This window comes from Macaca nemestrina, chromosome 1 (genome assembly GCF_043159975.1).
Source record: "Macaca nemestrina isolate mMacNem1 chromosome 1, mMacNem.hap1, whole genome shotgun sequence".
NCBI classification, from domain to species: domain Eukaryota; kingdom Metazoa; phylum Chordata; class Mammalia; order Primates; family Cercopithecidae; genus Macaca; species Macaca nemestrina.
In genome coordinates, this window is record NC_092125.1 from 165836597 (window position 1) to 165858820 (window position 22224).

The following is a 22224-nucleotide window of genomic DNA, read 5'->3' on the forward strand; positions in this document are numbered from 1 at the left end:
ATAATAACTAAATTAATGTCACTATTTCTTATGTAAGGAGATGATATGGCAAGAGTCAATACAGATTTATGGTTTGGTTGTTAATAACAAGTGATGCTGACATCCATCTACTTACATGGGAAGGTGGTGGATTCTTCTACATTCTAGATGCAGTATAAAGGGTGGATGTTATGGCTGGCTGTATTTATCTGCAAGTGGGTAGGCTGGGCCACAATCCTGATGCAATCTCTGACCAGGCTAGAGAGAGCTCCTTCTCTTCTTAGAGATCAGTGTATGTTCTAGATCTTAAAACTTTTTGCCTTTCTCACTGTTAGAGGAAAGTATTCTTCTACAAGTTCAAATTCCATAGGCATCCGAGGGGAGTTTAGTTAGTAATGGAAAGAAATATATCCTGGAACTCCAGGGTAGAAATATCCAAGCCATGTCCAGGCAGCCAAAGGAAATTTTTTAGCATGTGTCTTTTCTGGCAGTCCTTGATAATGGCCAGCCAAGACTCTGGGTATGCTATTGCTTAAGCACGTTATTACTTAGTTCTACATGCAAAGTAAAGTAAAACTGATGAACTTGGAGGTGTGAGCAAGTCTGCCAAGCTCTGAGTTGCTTCTCCTCCCTCTGGTACTGAACAGGCCTAGGAAGTGACCATCTCCTTGGTACCGGCTGGATTTAAAAGATAAAGTCAAAACTTGCTTTGTTAAAGTCTGTATTTGAAGATTCTTTATCCTAAGGCATTTTTATCAGGCCTGGGTTGATAGCCTTGGCTCCTATCCTTTCAGTGCTATTCCAGTGTTTTCCTGTGTGTGTCTTTATTGAGTATCTACCATATACCAAGTACCTTACTAGGTCCTGGAGAGACAAAAATGAGCTAGGCACATTATTAACCTTCAGGGATTCTGCAAACGTGGGGAGAGAGACCAATAAATGGAAATCTTAAAATATAGGAGATACCAGAGTAAAGTAAGTACAGGGGCAATGAAGGTAGAGGGAAGGGGACCCTAGTTGGAGGCAGGCATGGAGTGTGAGGTCTAGAACCAAATTGTCTGGGTTTACAATTTGACTCCGCCACTTATGAGCCATGTAACCTTAGGCTACTGGCTTAACCTCTGTGCCTCAATTTGCTGTCCTACTAAACGGAATAATGAAAGAATCTTCCTCATAAGATTACTAAGGGGATTAAAGGAGCATGTAAAGCATTTGAACAGTGTCTAGCACATTAAAAAACCAGCTTTTAATATTACCAATAGTACACTCATGTGCATATAATGAAATTTCAATCAACTATAGGCTGCATCCGTGGCAGTGGTCCCATAAGACTATAATACCATTGGTACCAACTGAATGTGTTTTAAACAAAACAACCTATTTTAAAGATGATAATACCATATTTTTACTATACCTTTTCTATGTTTAGATACACAAATACTTACCATTGTGTTATAGTTGCCTACAGTATTCAGAACAGTAACACGCTGTCCAAGTTTGTAGCCTAAACACAATAGGCTCTACCATGTAGCCCAGGTATGTGGTAGGCTGTACCCTCTAGGTTTGTGTAAGTACACCCTACGATATTCACATGATGAAATCCCCTAAAACTTCATTTCTCAGAACACATTGCCCTCCTTCAGGGACACATAACTATAGTAGTATATAATTGCCATTTGAATCGAATGAATACTACCTTACTGTCACTACTGCAGAGAAGTTGTTGCTAAGCCAGTCGAGAGTATTCACACAGGCTTCCCAGAGGTGGTGACTTTTGAACTGAGATGTGAAGACCCACTGATACTGTAGGGAAAGGACATGTTTGGCAGAAAGAACAGAATCCACAAAGGCATAGAGGAGTGAAGGGGGCAGGGTGTGCATTTTGGGACCTGTCAGTGAGACGCCTGAGGGAGAGTCCAGGCATGAGGCCACAGGGGCTTTTTAGAGTAGTCTGAGGAGCTTGGCCTTGATCCTAAAACCTAGAGGAAGCCACGGAAGGATTTTCAGCAGCTTCAGGGCTCTCTATGGGAGACTGGGTGGCAGCACTTTGAGTGGCCTTAGCTCTACGATGTCAGTGACCAGCCACCGTCTCTGTGATTTGGCAGAAAGCTTGCATGTGGCGGGCTGATTTTGCTCACTGAGTGTGATTCTTTTGGGGCCTATGGATTAATAAAGTGAAAAGGATGTGTTTTCTTAATTCTTTTACTTGATTCTTCCTAACTCCCTACCCCTGCTGAGACAGATATAGGGATACCTATCTAAAAGACTCGTTTGAGAATCTTTCAGCATCTGATGAAAGCACTAGGCCTTTCCCTCAGAAAAATCACCAAAAGAAGATTTTCCGTGGACCTCACATTAACCTCCCCGACCACCACCACCTTAGTCATCCAGACAAACCTCCAGACCCGGTGCAGCCTTTTCGACCCCGCCTGCTATGGTTTTTGTGCTCAGATCCCAAATTGTTTTAAATTTAATTTGCTAGTGCATCCAGTAACTGTTCCATCTGCCATCACTGCTATTATCTAACCATGTTATCATGAGAGCAGACTTGGATCATTTGATGGTTATAATTAAAACTGAAAGTAATTATCTTATTTTGAGCTGTTCAAATTTAATTGAGAGGGTAGTGGGTAAAAGCATGGACTCTGGAGGCAAACGACTTAGAGTTGAATCTCATCCCTGTCACCGTCTCACAGTCTTGTGTAAATAGTGTAACCCCTCTGTGCCTCAGTTGCCTCGTTACAAAATGAGAATAATATATTTACCTCATAAAGTTATTGTGAGGTTTAAGTGAGGTAACACAGGGGCATGCCAAGAACAGTTCCTGGCACATAGTAAGTGCTATATATAAGTATTTGCTGTCATTTCGTCTGATTTCTGTTAAAATGACATCATGAAATGGTGATAGATGACTGAGAGAAGGAAAATAGGTGAATAAGATCTTCACATGCGTCGGACTTCTTGAAGCCTTGCCAATACCTGAAGGCCAAGAATAGGTTCCCTAGACCTGTGCTGTCTAGTATGGTAGCCCCTAGCCATGTGTGGCCATGGACTACTTGAAATGTGGCTAGCTCAAGTTGAGAGGTACTGAATCTTGAAGATTTAGTCTAAAAAAAGTAAAATATCTTATTAATGATTTCTGTATTATGTGTTACAATAATACTCTAGATAAATTAGGTTAAATTGAATATTAAAATTAATTTATTTTTTGCTTTTTAAATGTGGCTACTAGAACACCTAATATTATGTTCTAGTTATTAAATGTATTTTATTATAATTATGTATAGTTATAATATATATAATACAATACATAATTTTATATTATTAATCTAATTATTAAATATATTTAATATTATGTTTTAATAGTATGTGGCTTGGGTTATATTTCTGTTGAATAACACTACCTTAGGCTCATTACTATCAATTAAGACAAAAATCTGTGTTTATGTATATGATCAGATAGCCACTATTAGAATGTCTTGTACACTCCTCCTCTGCCCTTCAAGTTATGTTGGACCACCAGTGTTTTAGGTGGTGTCTTAGAGGGAGCCATGGCTGGGTCTTAGCATAAAGAGATTGAGAGACCAAGGTAAGGGCAACAGCTAGAGAGGCTTCCCCTGACTTGGAGAGGTTTGGAAAAAACACTACCATTTATAGTTACACTGGCCTCAGATTTTGAGCACTCCCCAAAGTAGATGAGAGCATGCTCTCTCTATTCAGGAAGTTAAACTGTGTTGGCAAAAAATGTTCGCTCTTCCATCAGGAGCCAGAAAAAGCTTTGTTCATCTTTCACTACATGAATAAATGCTCAATGTTATGGCAGTCACTTGGGATCGAAAGCACACCCTTTCCAAATGTGATTTACTTATGGAATGTTTATTTAATTCTATTTCAGATTCATTCCACTTAAAACCTGAAAACATTGGACCACACAAAGTCTTACTGGTAAGTTCTTCATTTCTTAAACAAAGTGACTGTTTGACTTTATTTTTGAGATGACATTCACACTTCTAGGTTAGATGCTTCCCTACCAGTGCTATAATGAGATGTCTATTTATTTGTACTTTTCTTTAATCTCTATAATGATTTATGATGTTTCCATGCCTTAAAAAAACAGAGCAACCCATGTTCCTTTGTAAGACCATGGGCAGGATAAAGATCCATGATTACATGCCAAATACTATTAAAATAAAAACTTTTTTGGGTAATGAAACTATTTCCAGGCCCCTGTTGATGGTCTGCTTGTTTCAGGCAGTATCCAAAACAACAGAGTGTTATTTCAGCCAAGGAATTCAGACAGTCCCTTGTAGTGTGTTGTAATGAAAATTGGCTCACAGCTACAACATAAAACATACTGGGGCTCTACTCTTTATTTCTGTATTTTTTTCTCCCATCTCTTAGCTCACCTAAATGTGATTATTGTGAGGTAATAGTTCTGCCATGGTAGAAAACTTCCTTAAGAGCTAGGAAAATAATGTACTTTTTAAAAGTGAGAAAGCTTCTGGGGCTTCATATAGCATCACTCCCTAATATTGTGGTTATTTGCAATGTGTATCAGTTATCTTATGCTGCATAACAAACCACCCCAAAATTTACTGCCAGCATTTTGAGTCAAAATTTACTGGCTCAAAATAACAATGCTTTATTTATCTCACCATTCTGTGGGTTGGTGATTTGGGCTGGGCTCAGCTACGTGATCCTTCTCCTTTCACCTGGGACTATTCATGTATCTGCAGGTAGCTGCAGGTCCATGTCAGCTAGGCTTTCTTTCTTGGGGTCACTGACTGTCAGGTGGAGTGTTAATGATGACTAAGCCATGTATCTCATCATCCTGCAAGTTACCCTAAGTGCATTATAAATGATAAGTATAATTAAAATGAATTAATTGATTGTGGATCTCCAGTCGGCCAGTGTTCTGAAAAGGGCAGTAGCCTGCTTGGTAGAGGTAAAAGGAATAGACAGTGAGTGATTAAATGGTAGTGGTGGGATTAACAATAACAGCAACAATAGTAATAATGAGTAGCTACTGTGTATTGAGCACTGTGTGCCAGGTACTGTGCTGCCTTACATAGAATTACTTGAGATTTACAAGAAAAATCTCCTTTTCAATTGCTTTTATACTACTTTTGTAGTATATTCCACCATTAGTGAATTACTTCTGTGGGGTTTTTTCCTCTTCAAAATGCCTGGTTAAAATGTACCTGTCCTTGAGAAAGAAAAGACACTACGCTCTTATCAACTGTTGACAACATACAGTCAAGCCCAAGGTTCTAGAGAGAGGTGGAAGGCATTTTGATTTGGTGGGAGGAGTTGAGGGAGGGAGAGCAACCAGTAGCACTAAAGAGAGGAGAGTAGGTGTGGATGCTCAGGAATGGCCCAGGGGCACTGGCTGCCCATGGGGGATGGAGGGTAGGGAAGGTGAGCAGGAACACAGGATCCAGGGTAGGGAGAATGAGATATTTGCTGACTTGATGAGTTGGCCCAGGGCTATTGCTGGTTCAAGGCCATCACCCTGTGGCTGCCACTGCATGGCAGCATTTGTAAAACTCCTCCACTCACCATCTGGTTTGTTTCCTCTTATGTTGATTACTGTTAATCTGATGTATGTACCTGTCTTCAAAGATTTTTGAGATGGCCTTTAAACATAGGTATAATATAACGCAATTAAGAAAAATAAGGGAGGAAATCTGTGGAGAAGGAAAAGTGGGGTGAAGTCAGAGATAAAATAAGGCCCCAGTTCATGGGAGAGAGGCTATTCATTTGCTGTCAGGTCCCACAGTCTTACCTCTGAGCTTCCGAGCAGTCAGTATAAGAAGGAAAACATGCTCCGTTAACAACTTACGGTGGCTGGAAGATAAAAGCACACGAGTTACTCAGAAGAAGCAAGGTTGATCATGATTCAAGGCTCAGAGAAATGTCTTCAGAGTGCTCATAAAGTGAATGCCACACAGAGTGGCCGACAACATCCCTGTAGGTAAAACAGTGAGGACTGCCTCTGTGCAAGCGAGTGATGTGACAGCTGAGTGCAGTCCAAGAGAAACTCCTCTAGTTCAGGTGTGCATTTCTCTGTTGGTCTTGCTTAGTCCAAGGATGAAATGTAATTGTTTCAACTGAAATAACAAATACATATATTCACAACCCTCCTCCCCTCCCCACCTCGTAATGGACTTCAGATTGTCACGGCCGTCTTGATGCTGAGCCTTGGCATTTTAGTTATGGACCAGATTGGACATGTGAGTTGAAATCTACTTACCATCCCTGTTCTGAAAGAAAAACAAACAACTTCCTGATAGTGCTCTGTGAATGTTACTTCTCTCAATTCTCAAGTCATTCTACATTGACTCAGTCTGTGTTGTGGCTTTTGAAACACAGAATTTACATTGACCCTGCATGATCCTCTTCCCTTGCTCCATGTCTCTCTCCTTCTCTTTTGAGCCCAGTGGTTCTAGGTTCATTTCTTATACTGGAACGTTCAGTGCCTTTTGGGGGCAGTTTGAGGGACTCATGAGACTTGACTCCAAGTCTCGCTATTTGATGGTAGCGAACTATAAACTAGGCTACTATTGTCCATTTCTGGGTCCCTCCTCTTCTAATGAGTAACCTTAATACTTATTACAAGAGGTAGTATCCGATAGTGTAGGGAAGGTGAGCAGGAGTGCAGGATCAAGGGTGGGGAGAATGAGATATTTGCTGACTGGCGGCACTGATAACTGTTGGTGCAGAGAATGATAGGGAATAATGTTAAGCCTAGACTTTTTTGCAAGAATGTCATAGGAAGAAAAAATTTTAATTCATTTAGGGTCGTTATCAAAGAGGAGCCCAGAATTCCACAAGGACTACCCATGAAGGGGAATTTCCTTTGGGACTTTGTTTTTCTTTAGATCAAGTTTATTAGGAGTATTTTGGTTGCAAGCAACAGAAATATAATTCAAACTAGTCTCTTGACTTATATGATTAGGATGGCCATACTAGCAAGGGCTTCAGGCACAGCTGTATTCAGGAGTTCCAAAGATATCATCAGGCCAGTATCTTTCACTCTGTCTTGACTTTACTTAGCTGTCTCAGCTTCATTCTCAGACATGCTCTCCCTTACCATGGTGGCAGAGGTAGCTATCAGTAACTGGGTTTCTGTTATTCTCACAGCTATGGGTGCCTCTTTTGCCATACTTCTAGCAGTAGTAAGTGCCAAGGAGGGACCTTGACCGGCCCAGATTGGATTGCCTGCCTGAATCAGCATGGCCAGAAATAGGCAGTCGACAATAAGCAGCATCACTTTAGCTAAGGCCTGTTCATGTGTCCCATGAGAGAGGGTAAATCCCACCAGAATTACACAGAATGGGTTCCCCATAAAAAAAAGGAGGGGTAGTGTTACAGCTCTTTTAGAATTTGTCTAGCAGGTTTTCTGTTTTCACTGGAAGACTCCCCACATTAAATACATTTAAAAAATTAAAAAATGATAAAAAGGAGGGTTGTTGCTACCAGAAGGAAGGAAGGAAAGATTGAGAATGCCAAGCAGATAAATGTTCTAGGTACCAGAGTCCACTAGTTTAGACATTCTTCATTTGGAGTCTGTTAAACTTGAAAGGTTGGAAATTAGATTCTGCACAGTTACGTTGACTACCTACTTCAGGTTTGGTGTCATGATCCAGACTACCAATAAGGAACATGTGGAGAGGACAAGGATGGGTAGCACCACTTTGAGATCTGGTGGGCAGCTCTTGGCCTGAGGACCTCATGTTGAATCCTCAGGATCTACAGGAGTGGTTCTTAATCTGGAGATTATGAATATACTTCAACAGATCTGTGAACCTTCTGTCATTATTTGCAAAATTGTACATATGCACTTTTTTTTATTGGAGAAAGTATTATGTTTTCCATCATTGTGTCACAGGACTCCATGCCTGCCCCCTCCCCTGGGCCCCCCTTGCTTGAAAACCATTGCTTCAGACTTACTCTAATTGTTTTAGACTTGGCTAGCTTAATCTTACACGTTCCTTTCTTGTCTTGGCTCAATTAGTAAAGTGTAGTGTCCATGATAAACATAGCTCCTTATGGGACAGACACAGTGACATCAGTGGCTGAGCATGTTGCGTTAAATTATATGTTAAGCTTTTTAGGCACATATGTACACTTTCCACAATCATAGTTGCCATTTACCTAATGCCGGCTCTGTGCTAAGTGCTTTACTGCATTCTCTGAACTCTATATTTATATACATGATTATAATTCTGGGAACCTCAGATCCACCTGCTGGAACCAGCTCCTTCCAGCTGCCTCTCCTGGAACACTGGATACAAATTCTGAGTTTTTCCTCTCCCCTTTGTCTGCTGTGGGGGGTCCACCTCTCTCTACCTTCCCACCCACAGATGATAGCATCATAAAATCAGAGTGTTGTACAAGACCCATAAGATCATACTTGTCAGTGGCTTTCAAACTCTGCTTTTTGATTTTCTAGCTCAGGGACTCCCAAGGAGGAAGGATGGGCAGGACCCAAGTCCCTTTCCTGCTTCAATCACAAATTTGCTGAAAACCACTCATCCGGGACAATATGAGAGCTCACGGATAGATGTCAGGCTTGAGGTTGAGTACAGGTTCCTACTACTTTACTTACTTACCCGTGTGACCCTGGGCAAGGTGCCTAACTTCTCTGAGCCACAGTTTTCTTATCTGTCAAATACATGCCTCAAGGAGTTGTTAGAGGGACTGAATGAGGTAGTGTCTGTGAAGTCCATGGCCCAGTGCCTGGCACATAGTCAGGACTTACCAAAGGTTAACTGTATGTAACTAATATATTGTACAATGTGACTCACAAGTCATAGTTAAGACTCAGCTTCATTCTTATCTCCCACTGTTCCTTTAAAGTTTATTCAGGGAGGTGTGTTGTACCCCATTTCGGATAATAACTTGATCAGGCCCATGACTTTTCTGGTTACTTTTCTGGTAATGAGAAGTTCTAAGGCCACTTCAAGTCAGCCTGCCTGTCTGTCTGTCTCTCTCTCTCTCTCTCTCTCTCACTCTCTCACACTCTCACTCTTTCTCAGCATGCACACACACATGCACACAGGTTCATTTTGGAAATTTGAAATGCCCTCTTTGGTCTATAAAGAGTCAGTATTCATTGCAAGGGAGGACTTCCCTCCATCCAGCCACCAAGGGCCACTTCCTCTTCCAGCGGCCTCCAGCTGCCCACTGCTCAGGTCTCTCCAGGTTGTGGGGTCAGGGGGAGTGTGCAGCAAGTCTTTACCTGACTGCGACTGTCACACCTGGTGCTGAGCCTGGCAGACAGGGAAAGGGGACTTTTTTCTCTCCTGGCCACCTCCATGGCCTTCTCCAGGACTCCTCTGAGGGGCCTTGCACTGGGGCCCCTGGGATTTGGGTGGTTCTCTCCTCCTGCCACTGTTGCCACCCCTCAGCACCTTCTGGCTTCCAGTCGGACTCTCTTTGGGGTCCTCTCACTCTCATGCCAAAGCCCTCTCGGGGAGAACCTGTTGCGAAGAGACCCAGGCTGCCACTCTGGGTGTCCAGGGTTCATACTGCTTTCACCCTCCCCTCCACCATGGGGCAAGGGGACAGTACTCACTTTCTGAGGTGGCATCCGCCCTGCTGGCTTAGCCAACGTCAGCCACCTCTCACATTTTGGTTCCTAAGGCAGATGTCACATATCAACCTGGGAACTCTAGGAGATGCATATCAAACTCACCACATACAGCTTTTGAAACCCTTTTCTCTGGGCTGGAGAAAAAAGGCTGAGCCCTCTCCATTCCACCCACCTTGGAAACCGTAGGAATCAGAGCATTACCAAAGAATCTTACTCACAGAATCCTCCATTGCTTTCCACTGTCCTGTTTGTGTCCTCCTTCTGGGTCTTAGAGCCAGCTTCTTAGAAATTTCCACATAATGATCAGATCCCCTGCTTTGGAATTTACCATCTGTTACATCTTGAGGTGGTGGAAACTTCCACTTTAGCATCTTAACCTCAGACCCAGTGTGAGACACTTCTCTTCTTTTAACACTCTAAAAGTGGTCCTTCATCTGGTGAGGAGCTTCCTGTCTCCCTCTCCCCTCCCTCCCTCTCATATCATCCCATTCAGATTTTCAGCTAAGTTGGAGTTGTTGAAAAGATACTGCTCCCTCCGAGCCAAACCTAGCTTCCTATGACGTTCTTTCTCTCTAATGGGATCTCAGGAGAGAGAGAGAGAGAGAGTATGAGTGTGTGTACGTATGCATGCCTTGTCTGGGAAAATTGGACATTGGAAAAATGCGAAACGTTTGGGAAAATTGGAATTCTTGCCTGGGCCTCAGATTCCAAAGTGAAGCTTAGACACCCTGTTCTCTAAGCCCACAGGGAAACTTTTGTGTGTCTGGGTGGGTTTCCTTTGCCTGCATACCAACATGCACCTGTATAACTCCAGCAGAAAGCTAGTATTTGGAAACGGTGCTCATGCCATTTCTCATGCTCATGACCCTAACATAGTTTCTCTTGATCTGAGAACTGATTTGCTGTGCTTTGTGGGGGCATATTGATCAGGGCTCCATGCAGGGTTTATGAACTCTGCAAATTCAAGCTTGCAGAATGTCCTACCTCCCTCCAAAGACCCACCCTCACTTATGTAGGTTTTCTTTCATGCTCATGTGACATTTGGAGTCAGCATATTTTTCTGCCTTCTCTAGCACCAGCGCTGTGAACTCAGCCTCTCTGCCAGCATGCCCTCCTTTGTCATGTGCGGTTGGATCACTGTGATGTTGGGTCCTGTAACAATTAGGTCACTCGCTGAGTATAGGCCCCCCAACCCGTAGTGAAGCCAGCATCTCAAATGAGCAAGTGACCCATGCTGGGAAGATGCTTGGGTCAGCTAAAGTTGGAGTCTCTCTGGGTGCAATGGCCTAAGAATGTATTAAATGCATTTGGGGTAGTTCCATCGTGTACTAGTCTCTTGGCAAGACTGAACATCATATATCCAGATGTGAAACTGATTTATGTCCTCATTTTTACTCGCTGTTTACAAAGATGGCAAGATACAGCTTCCTCCTTTCCTCCCCCAGACCCATCATATGAGGTGATATTAGAGACAGAAGCTCAGATAGCAGAACTCAACTCCCCTGGGACTGCTCACCTATACTTTCTTGGCCTGAAAGCATATAGTGATTTCTGTTGGCCATTCAAAGATCTAGATATATATTTGAAATAACTAACAGGCTCTTAGCTAAAGCATGCTTTCTATTTGTATACATTTTATAGTAGGGAAGTGGCTTAGTGTGGGCAGATAGACTAAAGTTCAAACTTTCCTTAGCTATTTGAACATAGTGGTTATGGTTAACCTTTCTGAGTCTCAGTTTCCTCATCTGTTAAATGGGCATCATATCATTTGCCTCACAAGATAGCTATATTAAAGGAAACGGCGCATATAGTGAACTTAGCCAGTGCCCATCACATAATACATGTTCAATAAATGGTAGCTATTATCATTGTTTGCATTTAACTATTATGATGATTTCTAAAAACTTTTAAAGCCTTGGAAAAAAGTAGCTCCATTTCTCAGCCTGTTCTCTTTTTCTTTTTAATCAAATAGGAATTTGGGGAAAAATCGAAATATGTGCAATGATCTGCTTTTAAAAAATAACTCTCTTGTGAAACTCACTAGTTCTTTATAGTATCGAAAGTGATTTTTGGCTGCAGAGGCAGCATGGCATGGGGACTTAAGAATAAGGCTCAACCTATCCAGCCTCAAATCTATACGAAATACCTTTGTAACCTTGGACAAGTCGCTTACCTCTTAAAGCCTCAATTTCCGCATCAATAAAATAGGGATAATACTGCATAGGGTTATTGAGGTTGATTAAGTGAAATAGTCTATATGAAATGTTTAGACTACATGTAGTTCACAGGACACAAATAACGGTGGCTATTATTTTCCCATCACACTCCATTTTACAAATAAGAATTTGCAGAAGGTCAGGCACAGTGGCATGTGCCTGTAGTACCAGCTCATTGGTGGGCTGAGGCCAGGGATTCCCTTGAGCCCGGGAGTTTGAGTCCGGCCTCCTCAATGTAGCAAGAGCCCATCTCCAAAACAAGTTTTAAAATCAAATTTGCAGAACACTGTTTTTTGTGATAAATGGCTTTTATGAAGACACTTTTATATGTAAGAAGTTGTTCTTACTGTTTTGTTCAAAAAGAAGAAAGTTTATATCTGGTTTGCTTATACATTCCAAACTGTAGCACATGTGAAAACAAGCTACATTAACTAAACTTAACTTTCCATTTTTTTAGGCCTTGCCTCATTTTATTAAGATTTGGGTAAGTGATATTGCCATCAGATAAGGAAAAAATTGCGTATTATTTTTACAAGGACTGAAAATATGCAAACAAACTATGTTTAGCTAAATGCTCGCAATTCAGGTCACTTGATTTTGCTCTCTTTCAGTAAAGACTAGTATAGTTGGCACCTTTGTGCAGCCCAAGGAGGTCTGGAAGCAGGGGTGCATAACCTTCCATGGGTGGAAAAGGAGAAGAAGGCGGAGTCTGAACTAGTGAGACGACCCAAACTGGTGACTGAGGCTTGGTCAGGTAGGTGTGGAGAGCTGGCCCGTGGCAGAGGAGTTTGTTCCCTTTCACAGGGCAGCGCAAGTGTTTCTTTCAATAGCTCCACCTCAGTATCTGTCTCCAGGCAATGGACGGTCGTAAGCGGGTGGAGCTCGGGCCCTGTCGTGCTGAACCCGTATCGGCCTCGTTAGAGATGGCACCATGTTCAAAAGGCCAAGAAGAGACCCAGAGCCAGCACACGTGACATGGGGTTTTATTGCAGGATTACATGGGTTTTTATTGCAGGGGAGAGTCCAGTGGTGGCAGGCTGAACAAGATAACTGCATGGCCCAGCAGTTAAGAGCCCTAAGTTTCAGGATCTTTCACTGGCAGCATCCCCTTCCAATGCCCTGTAGCTAATGTGGTATTCCTAATTTTGTATTATATTTCTAAAGAGGACCGCCAAAATTGTATAAGGCTTAGAACTCACAAAAACTGGATCTATCCATGCATCAGGGACACACACACTCTGAGCCTTCTGCCCTGTTGTATGGTTGCCGGGGCGCTGAAACTCACATTTGATTCTCCCTTGGGAATAGGCATTGCCTGTGTGTGCCCCTTCTGTAGCTAGACCTGCGTTCCCTAAGAGGACACCTAACCCTTTCTGTAAGGGGGAAGCGAGGCCCAGCGAGGAACTGCTGTCCAGGCACCTTCCTGGCCACCAGATGCCATCCTTAGGGTAGAAAGGGCCCCGTTCATGCAGGAAGGGAGGGCAGGCACTCAGACCACCAGCGGCTTGCTTTGTGGTTTTTCAGAGGGAGGCCCTACAGAGGAGACCGGGTGGGAGGGAGCCCCGTGTGAGGCTTCAACTGGCTTCAGAATTTCCCCAGTGGAAAATTCTCCTGGAAAAAAAAAAAAAAAAACATATATTCTTGAAAGTGTATCATCGCTGGCAAAACCATAGCTGTGATCTCAAGATTGAGGAGAATGGGCTGGCCAGCCTTCAGGGCTGTGCTGATTAAGCCCTGCTCATGCTCAGCCGTAATCACATTCCCTCCCTGTTACTGCGCGGAAGGGCTGGGCTGCTTTGCTCATCAGCGCAAGTGGAATGTATTGAGAAGAAACAGGAGCGCGGAAAGGCTCCTTTATATGTGAGTAGCACTGTGCGAAAATCGTAATTTCCCCTTTCAGTGAAATGCGAGCCAACTTCGCCCCCTAGAGGAGGACCAGAGAATTGTTTAAAATGAGCCCTCGAGGCATTTTTATTGTATTGATTGATAATCTGGAAAGATTGTTAGCCTGTAATTAGATGGGACTGTGAAAGGGGCTTGTCTAAGAGGACTTTGGGGTGTGTGTGTGTGTGTGTGTGTGTGTGTGTGTCTTGTCTAAGGACTTTAGGGTGTGTGTGTGTGTGTGTGTCTTAGAGGACTTTAGGGTGTGTGTGTGTGTGTGTGTGTGTGTGTGTGCGCGTGCGCACGCTTTACTTTGAGTTTTTGCCTTGAGATTTTGCCTTGAGATATTATTGTAAACTTGGGGTTGAATACTCTTATAGCTATCAAGAGTAAAATAGTTTAAATGCCACCAGACTTAAGGCTCACAGCTGTTACATTTATAGTGGACTTTTTTTGGCCAGATTTTCACCACTACTTCTAATTATGACAGTCATTGTTAGTCTTGAGTTTCCTTTCACTCCTTGGGGTTGTGGCAGACATAAAGCCCACTAGAAAGCAGGAATTTTCAACCACAAACTAGATATGTATTAGAGATCCTAAATTATAGACTTTAGTTATGTCACTCACATTGAAATCTTTTTGATTTAGTCCTGCTACTTTATTTGCATCATTTCATTTACACCTGCTACTAACAACTGATTCAGTCACAGGTTAACTAGGTAGTAGTTATTTCACTACTTCCTATACATTTTGTGTATTTTTAAAAGAAAAATGCAAAACAAGCAGAAGGATAAGGGTTGAAGCATAAAAACCTTTCTATATATTTCATCTTCTGTTAAAATATGATCTTATTCTGACACCTTTGTTAAGCCTTTGTTAATTATTCAGCTGCTTTTAATTACCAAATCTGACCCAATTACTTGGCTTCTAATGTGTTCCCTGTAAATAAAGCCTTTATAATAAAAATGTTATCTACCATCTTTTGTCTCTGGGTAAATATGTTTATCATCTTCATTGTTCTAGATCTTCATCCCTCAAGTGCAAGATACAATTACAGTGTTGATATTAGTAATAGTCTTAATGGGTTTTTTTCTTTCTCTGCTCTTAGAAACACTGAGCTGTACTTCAGTATTTGAGGGCATGGCATTGTTAAGAGATCGTTACTCGTGCGTCAGATTAATTGCCTACTGGGGACTGTTTCCCTCAGAAGGATGTGAAAAGAAGAGAGTGTGCATACATTTTGTAGATTATTATAAGTTATTTTTTCAGGACTTGAACTTCTAATGACTATTGATAATATTCTTATATATTTGTCTACTTTAGTTTTTATATATTCTTATATATTTTGTCTCATTTTTCAACTCATGCAATTTTTATGCAAGGAAATAATTTTTTGACAATATAATCTGTTGCTTTTTGCCCCAAGTGTGTGGAAACCAATTGCCTGAAGTACCAAACAGGCTTTGTTTGGAGAAAGATGGATATATTTTTCCCAGGTCCAGTTCCTGGAGGATTCCTCTGTGTTCTTGCTACTTGACTCACTCTGACGAAGTCCAGAGGTGATGGTAAGGCCTAGAGAGCTGCAGTTTCTGCTAAACCAGAGGAACTCCAAAGCACAGGCAGGTCGATTGTTTTTGCGGGAACACCCATCTTCCTTGCTTGTGGCCGTCACCGCCACCCCAGTTATTGAAGGAGAACACACACGCATATACCCACATGCATATACACACAGCTGTTAGTACCTTTGTGTCTTCTTGGACATCTGTCCCCTTTCCGCTGTTGAAAGTGGCCATTAATCTAATGTTGAGACAGTCTCATTCATTAATTGTCCCTCAAAGTCAGGTAATTGCAGTGCTGAGCAACATCAGGATGATATCGAAGTTCCCTCTAATTTCAGAGCATTTTCAGGCTTTCATTATTATTCACAAATTGCAACACGCTGAAATTTAGACCCTGCTGACTAGACCCTGCTGACAGAGGAGAAGGGTAGGCTTTGGAAGTGGGTACTTGGGATAGGTCAGAATAAGGGTTCGTATTTTTAGTAAGAGCAATGTTTTGCAGACATTTTGATAGAATTTTGTGGTAAATGTGGTAAATGCCAAGAGGTACCCCACCTCTTTCTCCTGGTCCCCCAGCTGCAGCTCACTGGCTCATTTGTCTTTATGCACCAGGCTATATTCCACATCCCTTAACACAATCCATATAGTCTTATTTCTTTCTTTCCTTGAGACCTTGATCTCACACCTAAACTATTGGCCCAGAATATACACTTAATACTTACTGAGTGAATGCGAAGGAGTAAAAGAACGAGCAAGCAAGGAAAGGAATATATTCAGAGGCATGACAAGAGCAGTGCCCTTTATAATCACAATTTAAGGTGAAAGCCACTAAAACAGCAATGCAATACTAGCATGTCAATGCGCAAGGCTTGTTAGCCTGACGTGGAGTTCACAGTCTATCCTTTGTTAGACTGCAAATTGACAGAGCTTCTTAGACAAAAGTTGTTAATATAGTAACAATCTTAATGTATTCTTTTAAACAGATAAACTAAAATATAAAAATTAATAGTGGAAAGCCAATCAATAGTTCATAGGGTGGGAGGGGGGGCTGATTTGGAATTATAGCAAAATTATAAAAACAACCTAAAATGCTACAACAAGAAGATGCTTGTGTAAAATGGAATTTGTATTCCCAGCTACCCTGGAGGCTGAGGCAGGAGGGCTACTTGAGCCCAGGAGTTTGAGGCTGCAGAGCTATATCATTGCGCCACTGCACTCTAACTTGGGTGACAGAGTGAGACCCTGTCTCTTACCAAAAAAAAAAAAAAAAGTGATGTATATTTATTTCTGTGTATCCCTACCAAAAGTGCATAACCTGCATCAAATCAGGAAGAAACATGTGCAAACCCAAATTGAGGGACATTCTACAAAATAACCACCTTTTACTCTTAAATATCAGTAACATAAAATACCAAGACATACTCAGGAAGCATCCCAGAGTAAAGAAGACTAAAGAGACATGACAATTGAACATAAAGTATAATTTTGTATTTTCTTTTCCTGTAAAGGACATTATTGGGATAATCATCAAAATCTGAATAAGGTTGTAGATCAGATAATAATAAGTTATCAGAATTAATTTCCTGATTTGACTAATTGGTGTGGTTATATATGAGAACTCCTTATTCATAGGAAACATACACTGAAGTGTTTAGGATTAAAACTTCGTATTCGTATTCATTCATATTCATTCTCTCTCTCTCTCTCTCTCTCTCTCTCTCTCTCTCTCTCTCTCTTCCTCCCCCCCCACCCCAGAGGGTAGGGTGTTAAATATAGTAAAATGTTGACATTTGAGGAAACCAAATCTGTGTGCTTTGCGACTATTCTCTAAGTCTGAACTTATATCAAAATAGAAATTAAAACATGATGCTTATAAAGACTTTATAATCACATAGGGAAATGCTTTTGCTAGAATGGAGCAAAATACAAAGTTGTGTAGCAGAGTATAATTTAGACTACCTTAAAAACTCAATCTGATCAAGGTTTCCTTTGATTTTTTTAAAAAGGAAGAACAGAAAACGCCCAAGAAAATATTAAAAGGAAATATAACAGCATGTTCACTTTTACCTTCTATTCACTTTAATTATATTTTACAAATTTTTCACTAAATTGCATGTATTTCATGAAAACATAGGGGGAAAAAAACTTTAAAAAGAGATAAACGCTAGCGCTCAAAAATCTGAGTGAATCTTCCTCTGTGTGTCTTCACCACCACATACCCCATTCCAGTAGAAGGATGCCGTGTATGTATGCATGCATGTAGAAATGTATGTATGTACATAAATACATACTCTTTTAAACTTTTCTCTTGTTTTTCTTTAATATGTTGTGAGGGAAATCCTATATTGGGCAGGATTATAAATGAGATGACCTCTTAATCATCTTCTAGCCTTGCAGTCCTTGCCTTCCTTTCCATCTCTTTTGGAGTCAGCACCTCCTTAATCCAGATGCTGTGCTAGCTAGGTACTGAGTATGTAAGGATGGTTGAGCCACCCCACTTCATCTTTTAGAGATGTTTCAAGTCCATGGGGTAGGCAGATAAACAAGTCAGTGATTACAATCTTGTGCTAGGTACTGGGCAAATGTAGCAGTTCCTACAGTGGACAGGCTTGGGTTGGGGGCAGCCGTGGTGGTCAGGCAAAAGGAGAAGGTGTTGATCTTTAGACCTAGAAAGTTTAGTGAGAGCTTGACATTTGGAAAAGATAGAGCATTCTAAACTAAACATTGCAGCATATCTAGTGTATGTTCTCACCAAGACCCACTGGAGTATCGTTCTGGAGGCCCTGAACAAAGATGCCAAGAGTCTTACAAGACCTGAGAAGCTCCAAGTCCCACTGGGTCTGCTTTCCTGGGTCTGGGAGGGAGTGGTCTGACTGCAGGTGGCAGTAGTTGCTTTCTTTGGTCCTGGAGCAGAGCCCTGATTAAACTCAATGTCCCCATTTGCAGGATCACTGAGAGAGTTTTCCTGATTGCCCCTGCCTCTCTCGCTGCCCCCTCCCTCACCCAACAGAAAGCAGATGGTGTGCACATACCCTCAGGGAGGGTAAGGGACTAAGGGTTAATGGGAATACCTGGTTGGAGAGTTTGCCAATCTCGGATATACCCTGCTGAGCTGTTGGAAATGTGTTTTATTCATTTGGAATCATAAAACCAAAGGGCCAAGTTGGCCTGCACTTGACCTTGCAGGCTTTGTAGATACTTCTAGGGACCCAGAATTACCCCAAAGCAATGTTGCTATTGAACAAGATGCCCCCTGTTTCCCTGGACAGTAACTCATCATTGAACCATTTGCCTGGGCCCATTATCCATTCCCATCATGAGAGCAGAGGACGCCAATACATAAGGTTTAAATCCACTATTCAACAAAATCAGAACAGAGGTTCAGGATGCTACAGCTGGGTGAGGTTGGAAGCCTCTCTGTTTATCTTGGGAATCTTTTAAACTATTTTAGAGCATGATTTTTTGCCCAGGTATTATTTCTACTTTAAAGCTGTCTCATAGGTTCTTAAGAAGATTACATAAACTGATAGAAATTCAGGGCATGGCACAGAGTAAGCATTCAGTAACTTCCAGTTATTATTCATAAATATTGACCAGCACAGTGTATGGAGAGAGAATACTAGACTCTTGGTCAGGAAACCCGACCAAGGTCTAATCTCAGCTTTACCCCAGAATCCTAGAAGTGAAGGGAAACTGAGCTGGAAAGAGGCCTTAGAAATCTTCTAGTATCTAGCACAACTTTATTTCAGAAACTTAGACCTAGAAAGGCATAGGAGCCCTGTTCATTACCCACAACTTAAATGTTCTGCACATTTTCAAAGCAAGAATAATCATCGCACCCCCATTATAGGATCATTTCAAGTCAAGGATGAAGCGAGTTGGTGTACATCAAACTCTTGAAGCAGAGTTCTTAATACATATTAGCTGGTGTTGTTCTTGTGGATTTCCTGTTTATCCTACCCCTCCTGTTTAACTGCAGGGATCGAGATGTGTCCTCCTTGCTTACTGTCATGTCCCTGGCATCTGGCACAGTGCCTGACTCTGGAGGTGCCCAGTCAATGTTTGTTGAATAACTGAAGAAGGTATCTTGCTGAGGATCAAATTAGGCCAGGTCCGAATCAGAATACAAGCGCTAATGCTGAGGTTCAGTATTTCCACACAGTTCTACATTAGCTTTGACTTTAGGCAAGTTGCTTCATTTCTTCATTTGGTTTCTTCACCTTGAACACGATCCATCATGTTTTTCCTGATCATGAACAAGGTCACCCGTCCGTCAGCCTTTTCGGGCAACCCATGTTTGTGTTGCACTGGCCACTAGGTGTCGTGGTTGGTCAAATATCAGAGAAAGCAAAAAAATAAAAATAAAAATAAATTGAACTGATTGCCCTACAACCTGCCAAATGATGGGAGTGAGCTTATACAGTTATTGGAAGCTAGTTACCTCTGGATGAGTTGATTGGGTTGCCGTGGAAATGCAGGGAGTTGCCCAGGATTTGCATGCATGCTTGGACTTTGAAGCAAAGCCATAGATTAGAGCCCACAGCTGTGCTCATACCAGCTAGCACCTTGGACACACTGGAACGTCACAGGGCCTTGGTTTCAGTAATGTAATGCATGTAACATGCTCGGCACTTTGCCACAGTGAGGGAAGAGCACTACAAAGTTAGTGGCTATGAGGGCTGCTTCTGGTATTTGATACTGTAAAATGCTGCTTTTCTGTCCCTTGCCACGCCAACTGCTAAAGCTTTGCAGGCTTTCTGCCTTGCTCCCTGTTTTACAAAGCCAAATTTTTAAATAGCCCCTTAAACAGTAGAGTGGACAGGGTATCAGTATCAGGTTAAAAGGGCAGCCTCGAATATTTGGAGGGACACCAGAGCTCCTTGGAATGTCACTGTGGAGCTTAGTCAACACAAAGCAGAGTGTTTTTCACATGACTGGGACCCAGAGTGGAGGGAAGTGAGAGTGAGCGTCGTTAAAAAATGGCCTTCACTGAGATTGCTCAAGGAAGCGATTTCTTTGTTACATGGACTGTCATTTAGATCTAGGTGCCTTCTTTTTAAAATAATTTGGGGAAACTTCTAGGAATAACAATGACTAGTATTTATAGCGTGCTTACTATGCATAAGATATTATATAAAACATCATACTTGCATGATTTCATTTAACCCTCACAGCAACTCTGTGAGGTACATACAGTTCTTATGTCCATTTTGTAGATGGGGAAATTGAGGTGCACCAAGATTATAATAATAACAGCCAACAGATACTAAGTACTTAGTAGAGATCATGCATTATTCTAGGAGCTTTAAGTAGTATTCTCACAATAATCCTATAAAGTCAGTATTATTATTACCTTCGTTTTACAGATGAGGAAACCACGGCACAGAGAGGTTATATAGCTTTCTCAGGTCACACGGAGAATGGGTGAAAGAGTCCAAACACAAACCCAGGCCTACCTGATTCCAGAATTCGCTTTTTTTTTTTTTTTAAGACGGAGTCTCGCTCTGTCGCCCAGGCTGGAGTGCAGTGGCACGATCTCGGCTCACTGCAAGCTCCGCCTCCCGGGTTTACGCCATTCTCCTGCCTCAGCCTCCCGAATAGCTGGGACTACAGGCGCCCGCCACCTCGCCCGGCTAGTTTTTTTGTATTTTTTTAGTAGAGACAGGGTTTCACCGTGTTAGCCAGGATGGTCTCGATCTCCTGACCTCGTGATCCGCCCGTCTCGGCCTCCCAAAGTGCTGGGATTAGAGGCTTGAGCCACCGCGCCGGCCCAGAATTCGTTTTCTTAATGGCTGCACCGTATTGTCTCCCACAGTACTTTGGATGCCGTTAGGCACTTGACGAATGTTTACTGAGGTGAGTAGTTATCAGACTATAGTTAGCCAACATGGAGAAGACTGTCTACGCAGGAACCATAGAGACCTTGACGCTCCTCCCTCCGAAAGCCACACGCCCTCTGGCCTGCATTTAGTACTGTGGGATGTATATGCTGTTCCATGTGCTGGATTTCACCCCTAACTTCTTAAAACATTTTTTATTGTTGTGTAATGTGCATATTTGGGGGGTACATGTGATATTTTGATCATGTATACATTGTATAATGATCAAATCAGGGTAATTGGGCTATCCATCACCTCAGACATTTATCTTTTGTTTGTGTTGGGAACATGGCAATTTTTTTTAGCTGTTTTGAAATATACAATAAATTGTTGTCGACTCTAATTTTCCTACTGTACTATCAGATACTAGAACTTCTTCTCCCTAACTGTATTTTGGTACCCCTTAACCAACTTTTCATCCCCTCTTCCCAGCCTCTGGTAACCATTATTCTACTCTACCTCCATGAGGTCTACTTTTTTAGCTCCCATACATCACTCCTAACTTTTTGTTAGTAATAAGGTATTCCTCCATTGGAGCAGTCAGGAAAAGGCGAATGTTTTCAAGTCACACTTCCACAGGGAGCATCTTAGCTGATTTTGTTTGCTTCATGTTTTTCTGTCAAGGACTTTTTTGGGTGGGTTTGTTCTGGTGTAGTTGTGTCCAGCCTCATCTCTCAAGCATCTAAAAGCCAGAGCTGATGGGTTAACAGCGATGAGCCCAGCCCTCTCTGCTGTACCATCAATGTGTGCTCCAGTGTGCATATGGCAGCCACTCAGCCCCTGTCCAGCATGCTCCCCAATCCTGACACCAGGCCAATGCCAAGCTGTGTGAAAAGCAGAGGAGGGTCGGCTGCCCAGCTTAGCGAGCTGGCCGCTGCTACCAGCCGACGGTATTTCATCATCATGGTGAAATACTAAGTCTGAGGAGGGAGAGCAGGACCCAGGCCACATTAATCCTTCTCTAGGTGTAATAGTTCAGTCCCAAGGGTTTGGTTGGTTGTTTATTCTAATGTGTTGCTGCAATAGGAAACCCAAAGCTAGGGCTGGGCATGGTGGCTCATGCCTGTAATCCCAACACTTTGGGAAGCCTGTGCAGGCAAACTGCCTGAGGT

At 42.2% G+C, this 22224-nt stretch overlaps 1 protein-coding gene and 1 non-coding gene across 7 annotated transcripts in view; both read left to right on the top strand.

Annotated features, from left to right (window-relative positions):
• LOC105498434 (G protein subunit gamma 12) overlaps positions 1–22224 on the top strand; it is a 129454-nt gene that overhangs the window by 49912 nt on the left and 57318 nt on the right. For 2 of the 6 annotated variants that reach the window (XM_011770503.2, XM_011770504.3), the window contains exon 2: positions 3875–3924. The gene's annotated coding sequence lies outside the window, so the exon portion shown is untranslated. The other 4 variants (XM_071091456.1, XM_011770505.3, XM_071091452.1 and 1 more) reach the window with 4 other exon arrangements.
• Positions 7343–7403, top strand: LOC112429615 (U7 small nuclear RNA). Its single transcript, XR_003021879.1, has one exon. It is a non-coding gene; the product is annotated as a U7 small nuclear RNA (small nuclear RNA).